Source organism: Calypte anna, chromosome 1 (assembly GCF_003957555.1).
Source record: "Calypte anna isolate BGI_N300 chromosome 1, bCalAnn1_v1.p, whole genome shotgun sequence".
In the NCBI taxonomy this organism is placed as follows: domain Eukaryota; kingdom Metazoa; phylum Chordata; class Aves; order Apodiformes; family Trochilidae; genus Calypte; species Calypte anna.
In genome coordinates this window covers 42,546,603-42,556,086 of record NC_044244.1, presented here as the reverse complement: position 1 = coordinate 42,556,086, position 9,484 = coordinate 42,546,603, and the positions used below count along the sequence as shown (strand labels likewise).

The following is a 9,484-nucleotide window of genomic DNA, read 5'->3' as shown; positions in this document are numbered from 1 at the left end:
CGGTGAAGGGGAGCGAGGGAGAGGCAGGAAGGAGGAGGAGGGGGCGGCCGCTCGGGGTGGAGGACACCCACGCAGTCGGACGAGAGGCAGCGGCTGCTCGGCAGGGCCGGGGGGAGGAGCGGGGAGCCCCGGAGGGCCGAGCCGAGCCCCCGGGCGCTGTGCCGCGGGCCGGGCGCTGTGCCGCCCCCCGCGGGGCGCAAGGCGGAGCCGGCGGCCGTTGGGGCCGTTGGCGCTGCCTGCGGAGCCGCCGCGGGACGAGCGCGGAGCCGCCGCCGGGGGAGCGGTAAGTGCGCGGGTAACTCCGGCACGGTCTCGTCCCGCCGGAGCCCGTCCTCCTCCGCTGCCCTGCGCTCTCTCTCTCCCTCTCTCCGTAGCTGCAGCCCCTCTCCCGCAGCCTAGCCGGCACCGCGTCCCGCCCCGCTCTATTCTCGCCGTCTTTCGGCTCGTTCCCGCGGCTGGGTTTGTGACCCTTCTCTGCCGCCGCTCCCTCTTTCACCCCTCTGCCTGTACTCGCCAACTTTCCCGTTTACCACTTCCCCTCAATTTTATTTTTTTTTTTTTTCTCTCCACGTTTTCGGTTCTCCCATTCCCCCTCCCGCGGTTCGCCTGCTCGGTCGCACTCGTTCCTGCCCTTTCGCTTCTTTCGCTACTTCCTCAGTTCCCCGTCAGCTTTTCCTCTCCTCTGGCGTTTTCTCTTTCTCCTTCCTTCGGGCATCAGCGTGGAAAAGTGAGGGGTATTTCTGTGTCCTTGGGAAAGGGAGTTCAGAAGGTAACTTTTTTTTTTTTTTTTTCTGCAGGGAGATCTTTGTAGTAGTTTTCTTCTTCTTCCCCCTCCTAACTGTCCCCGAGAAGAAAATCAAACCTTTTTTTTCTTTTTTTCCTTCTGCGACGTGGACTGTTTGTTTTGTCGTGTGTGTGTGTCCCCTCTTTCAGACGGTACCAATGTATTTCAGCATTAATCTCTCTTGCCCCAACCCCTCCTTCTCTTTCTCCCCCTCTCCACCCCCAAGTATGTAAAAGAGATTAAAAGAAAATCTGATTTGGGGAACGTACGAGAATTCTGTGTGTGTGTGTGTGTGTGTGTGTGTGTGTATGTATGCAAGGGTGGGAGACCGCTGATGAGAAAAGCTTAAAGCAAAGACTGTACATCAGGGCAATACAGAGGAATGAACTGTAAAAGGAAGGAATGCAATGGATTCTGCTCCTCGGTTTATGCAGCTCTGGACTATTGTTGGAAAGGTCTGGTCCAGGGTCCGGTTTTGGGGTTATAGTAGTCCCGTGTGTGCCAAACTATTTTCTGGTCAGCAAAGCGGCGTTTTAGTGCGCCAGCTGAGCAGTGAGCTGAAGTGCGGTTCAGGATTGATCGTGGGTTTCAGCGATGTAGAAAATCAGAAGCGGGGGGGGGGGCAAGGTTACAGATTTCGGTGTCCCCTTTGGAATTACACCTGTCACGCTTTCCATCGCCAAACTGCAGGTATATCGGGGACTGACACATTAACAAAATTGCTGGGAACTGCTTATATCCGTGTCTAAAAGTGCTGTCGTGTGGTTTATGAAGTCTGGTTCGGACCTCCCAAGCCTCTTGTCTCAGCTCGAGTCAGCATCACACGTTTAAAATTAAGTATGCGCCAGGCTGTGGAGAGCAAGTAAATCAAATGCTTAATGATTTCTGCAGAGATACCTGTTTAAGGGTTTTAAGCCCGCTGTTAATTGTATTTGGTAGTGGTGTGATTGTGTTAAGTGTTGTAAAGAGCTGCGTCTTTTTCAGAAGAGAGTATACATAGTTCTTGAATAAAATGTCAGAAGGAAACAGCGTGGATCTCGGTTGTGTTATGGTACCTCTTTTGATAGATAGCATTCCAGAAGACCACAAGCTTCTGTGGCTAATTTTGCAAATTAAGTAAACCTTAATTTTTTTCCCTCTTTGAAGAAGAGAGAAAATACCATTTCATGTTTAATTTTGTTTGATGTTACCTACTTAGAAAGTAGACCAGACGTTAAACTAGAAGTACTTCTCTTTATGTCTTATAGCAAAAAATTATTTGATACGTGTTAAATTGCGGAGTGAACAGAAATGACTGATTGGCACTGATAGTGTTTAGTTGTATGCCTTTTAGGACAACTTCAAGAGTTAAGGTAGTGCACTTCTTACAGTAATCTTCCTTCTCCTCCTCTGTCTCCACAAGCCCAACAGAATTTGGTCAGTTGTTTGAATTAAGCTTTATCTTTCCTGGAAGTTAAAAACTTTGGAATAAAAGGAAGTGGAAGGAGAAATAGTAAATCATATTAGCAAGAAGTTTAAGTTTTTCCAAGCTGTACCTTGGGCTGATTTTGTAAACTCCATCAATGATTCTAAAAAGCCAAATTAAATTGATTACCACAACTTTTTAAAATCCTTTTGAGAGAAGCCCTGAAAATGAATGTTAGAAAGAAGATTTAGTTGCTGAAATGCAGATCTGAGGATGGTGAGTTCTGTTCCTGCTTCTGCCATCGCATGGCAGTATGACCTCTGCCTAAGCTGCCTTCCTGCCTGCACCTCATAGGATGTGGAGAGTTTCCTGAATCTCTGTTAAGTGCTTTTACACATGATTTTAAGAATAATTATGTGTAAATGTATCACTTCATATTTAGTTGTGGTTTTGAATGCTGATTGCGTGGTAATTTTGCTTGTGCTAATCTTTATTTTTTGAGAGTTGTAAAGCAGAACTCTTGATCATCGCAATTTCTTTTGAGAGCTGCATAATATTTTTGTGTCTCTGTGATGATTGTGAGATTAAAGTTATTTTTATCCCCCATACATCTCTGACAATATTGGTGCATGCTTCTTCTATGCTACTGTAATAGTCTACTGAAGCTGAATTTGAAGGGCACTGTGGGCCTCTCCAGAAAGCAACTATTAAATCAAATTGCAAGGTGGAAAACTGTTTTGTGAGGACCCCCTCCAGCATGATGCATCCAGTTTTTATTTTTTGGTTTTTGGTGTGTTTTGGGGGTTTTTGTTTTTGTTTTCTGTTTTGTGAGCTCTAGTTGTGAGATTGGCTTAGTAAGTGTGTTCTTTTTGTTTGGTTTCTAATTTTAGGGGTTTGCCTTTTAAGTCTTGAAAATCTGCTTCTTGAAATTAAATGTGAATATGTATGGTTTTCTAGGGCTTTTTTGAAAGCTCAGGTTTTCTTGTAATTTTTTTATGCTGGAGTTGGGACTTTATAGCATAATGGGCCATATTATAATGTTCATGCCTGCCTTCCTGTAATGTTTGAGATTAGTGAACTTGGTAAAATCCAAGGCACTACCCTGTTGCAGGTAGTTCTTTCTCTTCAGTTAAAAATACAGACTTGATTCTGTAGGAACTTGCTGTTAGGCAGCTGCATCAGCTTTGGGTTATAATTTACTATCTCTTGAATATGGTCGTAGTTCACTACTTCTGAATCAGGACAGTTAATCTAGTTTCAAATTCAGTTTCATTTAGTGACTAAGTCTTCTTATCCTTACTAACCTCTCTTCAAAGTGCATGGTGATCTCACAGCTTTGACAGGAATCATTTTCCTGGCTGACGAGAGGATGCTTGTGGTGTTATCTCCTGCAACTGTTTGGAGGACTAGATGTCATCTTTCTCTGTACTGATAACATATGAGGAGAAGGGAGGCTTGTATGTGCTGTCAAGCTGAGTTCATGAAACTTGTGCTGCTCGAGAAAGGAAGGTGGGTTTGAGCTGTAGTTTAAGAGGGTTTCACATCTTCTGCAGGGAATGCAGCCTGTGCCCCTCTGGGCTATGATTTTACTTGGATTTCTGTAAGCATCTAGTCATCTTTCTAATAATATAAATAGAGCATTTAATATATCTAAGAGGACTAGAGGAGACAGGCACTGTAGTTATCAGAATGGTGGTGCTAAAGAAATCAGCTGAGTTCACCTTTTACTGTTGAGTTACTCCTTGCGGGGGGGCAGGAATCTGTTTACTTTCCTGTACTGCTTGGAAAAAGGGCTTACCAACAACAAAAGCCATTGTAATGCTTTCTATAGTCCAGGATTATTGAACAAAAGCTTCTTGCTGTGCAATATTGTTGCTGCACTCAGTGTTGTATGATAACACATGTTTCTCAGCTGTTGTTGATTCCTCAGTGGCACGGACTTCAAAGGAATGCGCTGAAAGAGAGCTGCGGCCAGAGAAAAAATGAGTTTTGTTCCAGTGGCCTGTACCATCCATCTGTTTAAATACTTGGCTGAGCTATTCCAGAGTGTTCGGGCATCCAGTTAGGGCTGACAAGCAATTACAGCTGGGAAAAGAGCCTACTGCAAAGAGACCACCTAGCAAAGGCTTAAACACTGCCTCGTCTCCATGGGTCAGAGCCCCCCTGTCATCCCAGCCTGTGAAAAGGGATAAGGCTCATCATTTAGGGTATCTTTCAACATGACATTGTCTAATTCCTAATGCTATTGAGGATTTATTTATTTTTACTCTCTACGCTATATTTAGCGTGAGAAGGGTAATGAGGACAGGAGGTCATCTCTGTAGTCTCACCTTTGTATGTAACAAACTAGGACTGTAATTTAAATGGGTAAATATATATATATATAAAAGTTTAGTGAATTCTTTTCTCCCAAAACTTGGGATAGTTAACACATCTCTAAGGCAATACACATTACTGAATTAGTCTTAGTTCCAAATATTTACTGGCAAAGTTAAAATTGAAGTCAGTTATATTCTGTTATTTTAGATTGATTTTGGGGAAATACTCCACAATTGAATCTGAGATAATAAATGAAAAAAAAAACATGTACTCATGCATTATGATACAAGAGGATGATGCCAATTCCAAGTATTAGAATTTATGTATGTACTTAAATATTGGTGCCTGCTCTGCAAGATGGGTCTCAACTTGTGGTTGCCAAATAAGTCATATTGTGCCCAATGAGCTTTCTGTAGTCCCAGATAATGGAACTTGGAGGGGATTATCAACAGAGAGACTGCAATTAAGATATTGATAACCTGTAAAGATACTCAAAGTTTTTCCCTTTGGGACTGATACTAATTTTGAGGCTTGGGACCAGTACTGTAGACAGAATAATGTGTGTTTCAGCTGAGAGTTTAACTTTTTTAATATATGGAAAATGACTATGCAGGTCCACTAAGAGGCTGTTTGAGCCTTGAAAAATTGTGAGGCACTCTGGTATTAGTTTTTCACCTGAAACAAGCAGCACAGCTCTGAAGGCAAGCTTGAATGTTTTCCTCTGCTATACTATTTATTACTCCTGCCTTTGTAGCCTGATGTGACATCTATGCCTTTGAAAGGATAGTTCTTTCTCCCAGTATCAGCAGTAGTGATGTTGGGGTTTTTTGTGTTGAGATGTCAGATTTTCATGCCTTACTCTCTTTTTGAAAGGAAAGGCGAGGAAAACTTCTAGAAATGTGTGATGTAACTGACTTCTATCCAGCTTCTGCTCTTGCTCTAGGGCTAACATTGTAGTTTGAATTCCTTTACTTGCTTTGAAAGCAGTACTAGGTGTAACCTTGTATCTTGCTTCCCTTCTTGCAACTGCACCAGATGTGTTTCCAGCACGCACCTTGCCCTGTCTACAGAACATCCAGTTTTAAAATGGCGAAGCAATGTTGGTGCTTTCTTTTTAATATATGCTTATATTTAATCTTTAAAGAGCTGTGACTTCTTTTGTTTCAACCAAACTGAAGTTTTTTTTTGCCAAAAGGTTTTTGGAGTCCAGCAGTGTTCATCAGTATTTTCAAGCCATTATTGAAACGGGGTTTGGAACTTCCGGAGCAGCTTTTTGAAACTTCACATTTTATCATCAGTCAGCAGTTTCATGAGCAGGGATAAGGAAAGGCTTTAATTCCTCAAGGGATCCAGATGGTTTGCGTCTGTGCCAGAGTGGGGAGACAGTGTGGCTTTAGGAGTCTGTTGTTCTTGTCACTGGACTGTTTAGGGATCTTCAACAGATTGTATCTGCTTTCTCTCCTGTCCCATCTCCCTCCTGCCATGTCTGTACTGATTGTGATCACCTCCTTTTAAGTAAGCTGAGATTGAGAGCAAAACATTTTTTGTTGCTTTCTAAAAGGGAGTGTTAAGAAACACTCAGTTTGTGTTTCTTAATATTAAGTAAGCTTAATGCTGTAGAAAAGTTGCATGTCATTTGGCAATTAGTGAATTTTATAGCTGTTATCAAGTAGATTATGGGTAATATTAACTGACCAGTGTGGCATTAAGTGAACAATATAAAGCAGCTCTCAATGCAAATAGAGAGGAAATACTCTTAGATTCAAATCCCCTAGTTCTGTACTAAATTGCACCTTTTTTTTTTTTTTTTTTTGCCACTGCTGCTTAAAGATCTGCAAGATCCTTGGAGATCTTGTTTTGCTTCTCCTTCTGCGATATGAATGTAAAAGAAAGATGGTAAGGATAGTAGGATAGATAAGTAGGAAGTTACCACAAATAATAATATTAAAAGTCCACATTGGGAATCAAGATATCAAATGCTTAAATGTGCCTTTGCATCTATATGGCTGGCAATATTAACTAGCACTACTACCAGGAATAACTGGCATCTGAAGAGAAACATATGGCAGTAGTGGAATGCCCTTGTCCTTGCCCATCAGAACTGTTTTAAAACACTGTCTCGGCCATCCAAACCTCTCCTTGAGTAGTGGTGTGTGTGCTTGCTTTGGGCTTCATCCACAGCTTCAGTCAGTCAAAATCTGGTGCTGGTTTCATTGGGAGCAAGGACAGAAACTTCTAATGAAAAAGCTGTGTGTTTGAGGCCATGTATTTCAAGTAGTGGAACTGGCACTGATGAGCAACAGGACTATGGAAGAACAGTTGCTGAATACAATGCAATGCTTTCATGCTGCTAATGGGGTTGGAATTGGTAACCTGATACTCTGAAGAGATAACAAAAGCTACTTATCATCCAAGGGAACATTGACTTTTTTTTTTAAGGATTTGATAAATAGCATAGTAAGAATCTTTCATCAGAACTCATTCCAGTGAATGAGATTTGTCAGGAAACTACTGAACTTAAAAGAATGTACAAAATAGTCTGAATAGAAATTATCTGTCTTATTACTGGTGTTCTTTTATTGCAGTTCCTATATTTGGTTACCAGTTTTGCCTGCTCACCTCATGTCCTGTGAATTTAGCCAGTTTCAAACTGAGATATACTGTCAATAAAAAGTATTTCAACTTTCTTCCAAGAATGGAAGACTTAAGGGGATGACAAGTTGAAATATGTGCAGAGTTGATGTAACAAATATGGTATGTGATGCTTCCCTTGATTTCCAAAGGCAGACCATAAGGCAACTAACTTGATATGGAATATAGCAGTGGTGTGTGGGATTAAGCTGTTCTGTGTGAGACTGGAGAACCCTCTTTAGAGGCTTTTTAATAAAATCAGGATGGACATCTGCAAGGGTGGTCTAGTGAAGGAAAACCAAGTCTGTACTCACAACTCAAGAGGATATTCTACCTCAGACTTGTTGCTTAGTAGCAGGAAAAACTGACTACTTCTATGTTTTTACTTAAACAGAGGCACTTGCAGTTCCTGCAGGCAAGGCCAGGAGATAAATGAAGCCCACCTTTGAGAGGTGACATGTCCATGGGAGGAGACTTGATTGTGAATTTACTGTCAGTGAACTGAAGTTCTGTGCACAATGGGTCATGTTCTGTTGGAAGAAGTTAAGGAAAGAGGCTCACCTCTCCTAGGTAGGGTGGGAGGAAGCTGGGCTCTCTCCAGCAGCTAAGAATCATGTTTTAAAAAGTACCGGGAAGTGGTTTTGTTTAAACTTTTAGCAAGACAGAAGGTTTTTTTTGGGTGTTTGGTCTCTTAGGACTTGCTGGTCTTCCCTTTATGATGCATTGTAAAACACCTAATCAGCAATGATTTATTACTGTAGGATTCTGAGGCCTTGAATGAATTCCTGGCTACTGCTAGCCCTGCACTGCTGGCCCTGCTGGAGTCCCAGTGGAGAGGGCTTTCCCCTCGTGTCATGGTGGGAGCAGAGCAGGAGGCTGGGGACCTGCCCACGAGCACAGTGGGGACAAGCTGGGAACCAGACCAGTGTCCCACACAGAGATCACCTGCCCATGTCATCTGTTGGGGCTGTTTAGTCCAGAATATCCTTTCCTGGCCTGACTTGCCAGAAGTTGAATTTGGAATGTGCCTTTGACAACATGGTGCTCTTCTCAGCCTGATGTTACCCATTTCCCCTTGCCTCTGTTGTCAGTCTGTTAACACCGAATGAGTGAACTGTTCATCTGCTTTGTTTTTTCTGTCAGTGCTGCTGCTTCTTTCTTCTCTGCTGTAAGACTTCTTAAATATTTGCCCATGAACTAGTGGCTTTCTAGGTGTTTCTTTAGTTGCAGCGCAGAATTGCTTTTGGATGGGGGGGGGGAAAATACTGGAACTTTTCATATCTCACAGCTGCACATGGAGGCATTCCTCCAATTCCTTCACTGGTGAGCTGTTTGGAGCTGGGGATGGGGATGACACTTGCCTTGCTGTTTAACTTCTCCTGGAGTTGGTCTGACTTACACAGAGCACCTGTCCTGCTGTGATCCTGACATCCTGTCAGTACTTATTCCTGCCCTGCTCCCTGGGAGACAGACTGTTTGTTGTTGGAAGCTCTCTGCCTTACCCCTATAGGAAACCTAACCCAGGAATTTTCTAGAATTCTTCCCCTCCCTCTCCTTGTCCTTCACTGACCTCTAACCACATTTTTATATTTCTTGACAAGATTCTTAGTTTCACTTATCTGCTGCTTTTCCCTTCACTCTTCAGTTTTGATTATTTTTCCAGTAGCTGCTTAGAGACATTAACCATTACAGATGTGTAGACTGTCAAATACACTCACATTTCTTAGAGTCTGTGGGATTTTTTTAGCTGGACTCAGATGCTAAAATGCCCATTTATGTCAGGTAATGATTTTCTAGGTACACTAATTCTCATGACAAAATATCCTCAGAAGATAACCTCAGAAGCAAGCAAAAATTAAAACCCCCTTTTTTTAGTTTAGTGGTTTAAATTATTTGAGTCCCTTGTGGTGATCATGAAGTGTGATGTTACAATGCATAGCAGTACTGTTGAGTGTCTCATTTCCTTGCTGGGATTTGAATTGCTGGCTAGATGAGAATGTCTGGTTTGATTTTAATATTGCAGAGGGAATTATCTGAGATGCTTCAATCATAATACAAACCTGAGTACAATATTACAGGGCAAACTTCCTTTGGATATCCATGTACTACTTCTTAGTGCCTTTCTTCATGAAAAGTTATAGCTGCTAGATGACTAATTAGAGCTTAAACCATATCTGTGTATGTCCCATCCCGAGTCAGGGAAACTGTTGGCAATCCCAGCACAGTGGTGTAATTAAGTCCTATGCTGCAAAGAAGTACCTTATTAAACTTGTGTGTCAACAGGACCACTTGTGTCAATATTCTGCAATGCTTAACAGCAGAGTGTTATTATGCAGTTGCAAAGG

At 42.4% G+C, this 9,484-nt stretch overlaps 1 protein-coding gene across 3 annotated transcripts in view; it reads left to right on the top strand.

Moving 5' to 3' along the window:
* Positions 1-211: 211 nt before the first annotated feature.
* The window catches only part of RASSF8 (Ras association domain family member 8), an 88,152-nt gene continuing 78,879 nt past the window's right edge, over positions 212-9,484 (top strand). For 2 of the 3 annotated variants that reach the window (XM_030449801.1, XM_030449818.1), the window contains exon 1: positions 212-283. The gene's annotated coding sequence lies outside the window, so the exon portion shown is untranslated. Of the gene's footprint in view, positions 284-664; positions 770-9,484 lie in introns of those variants that run through there. The other variant, XM_030449810.1, reaches the window with a different exon arrangement.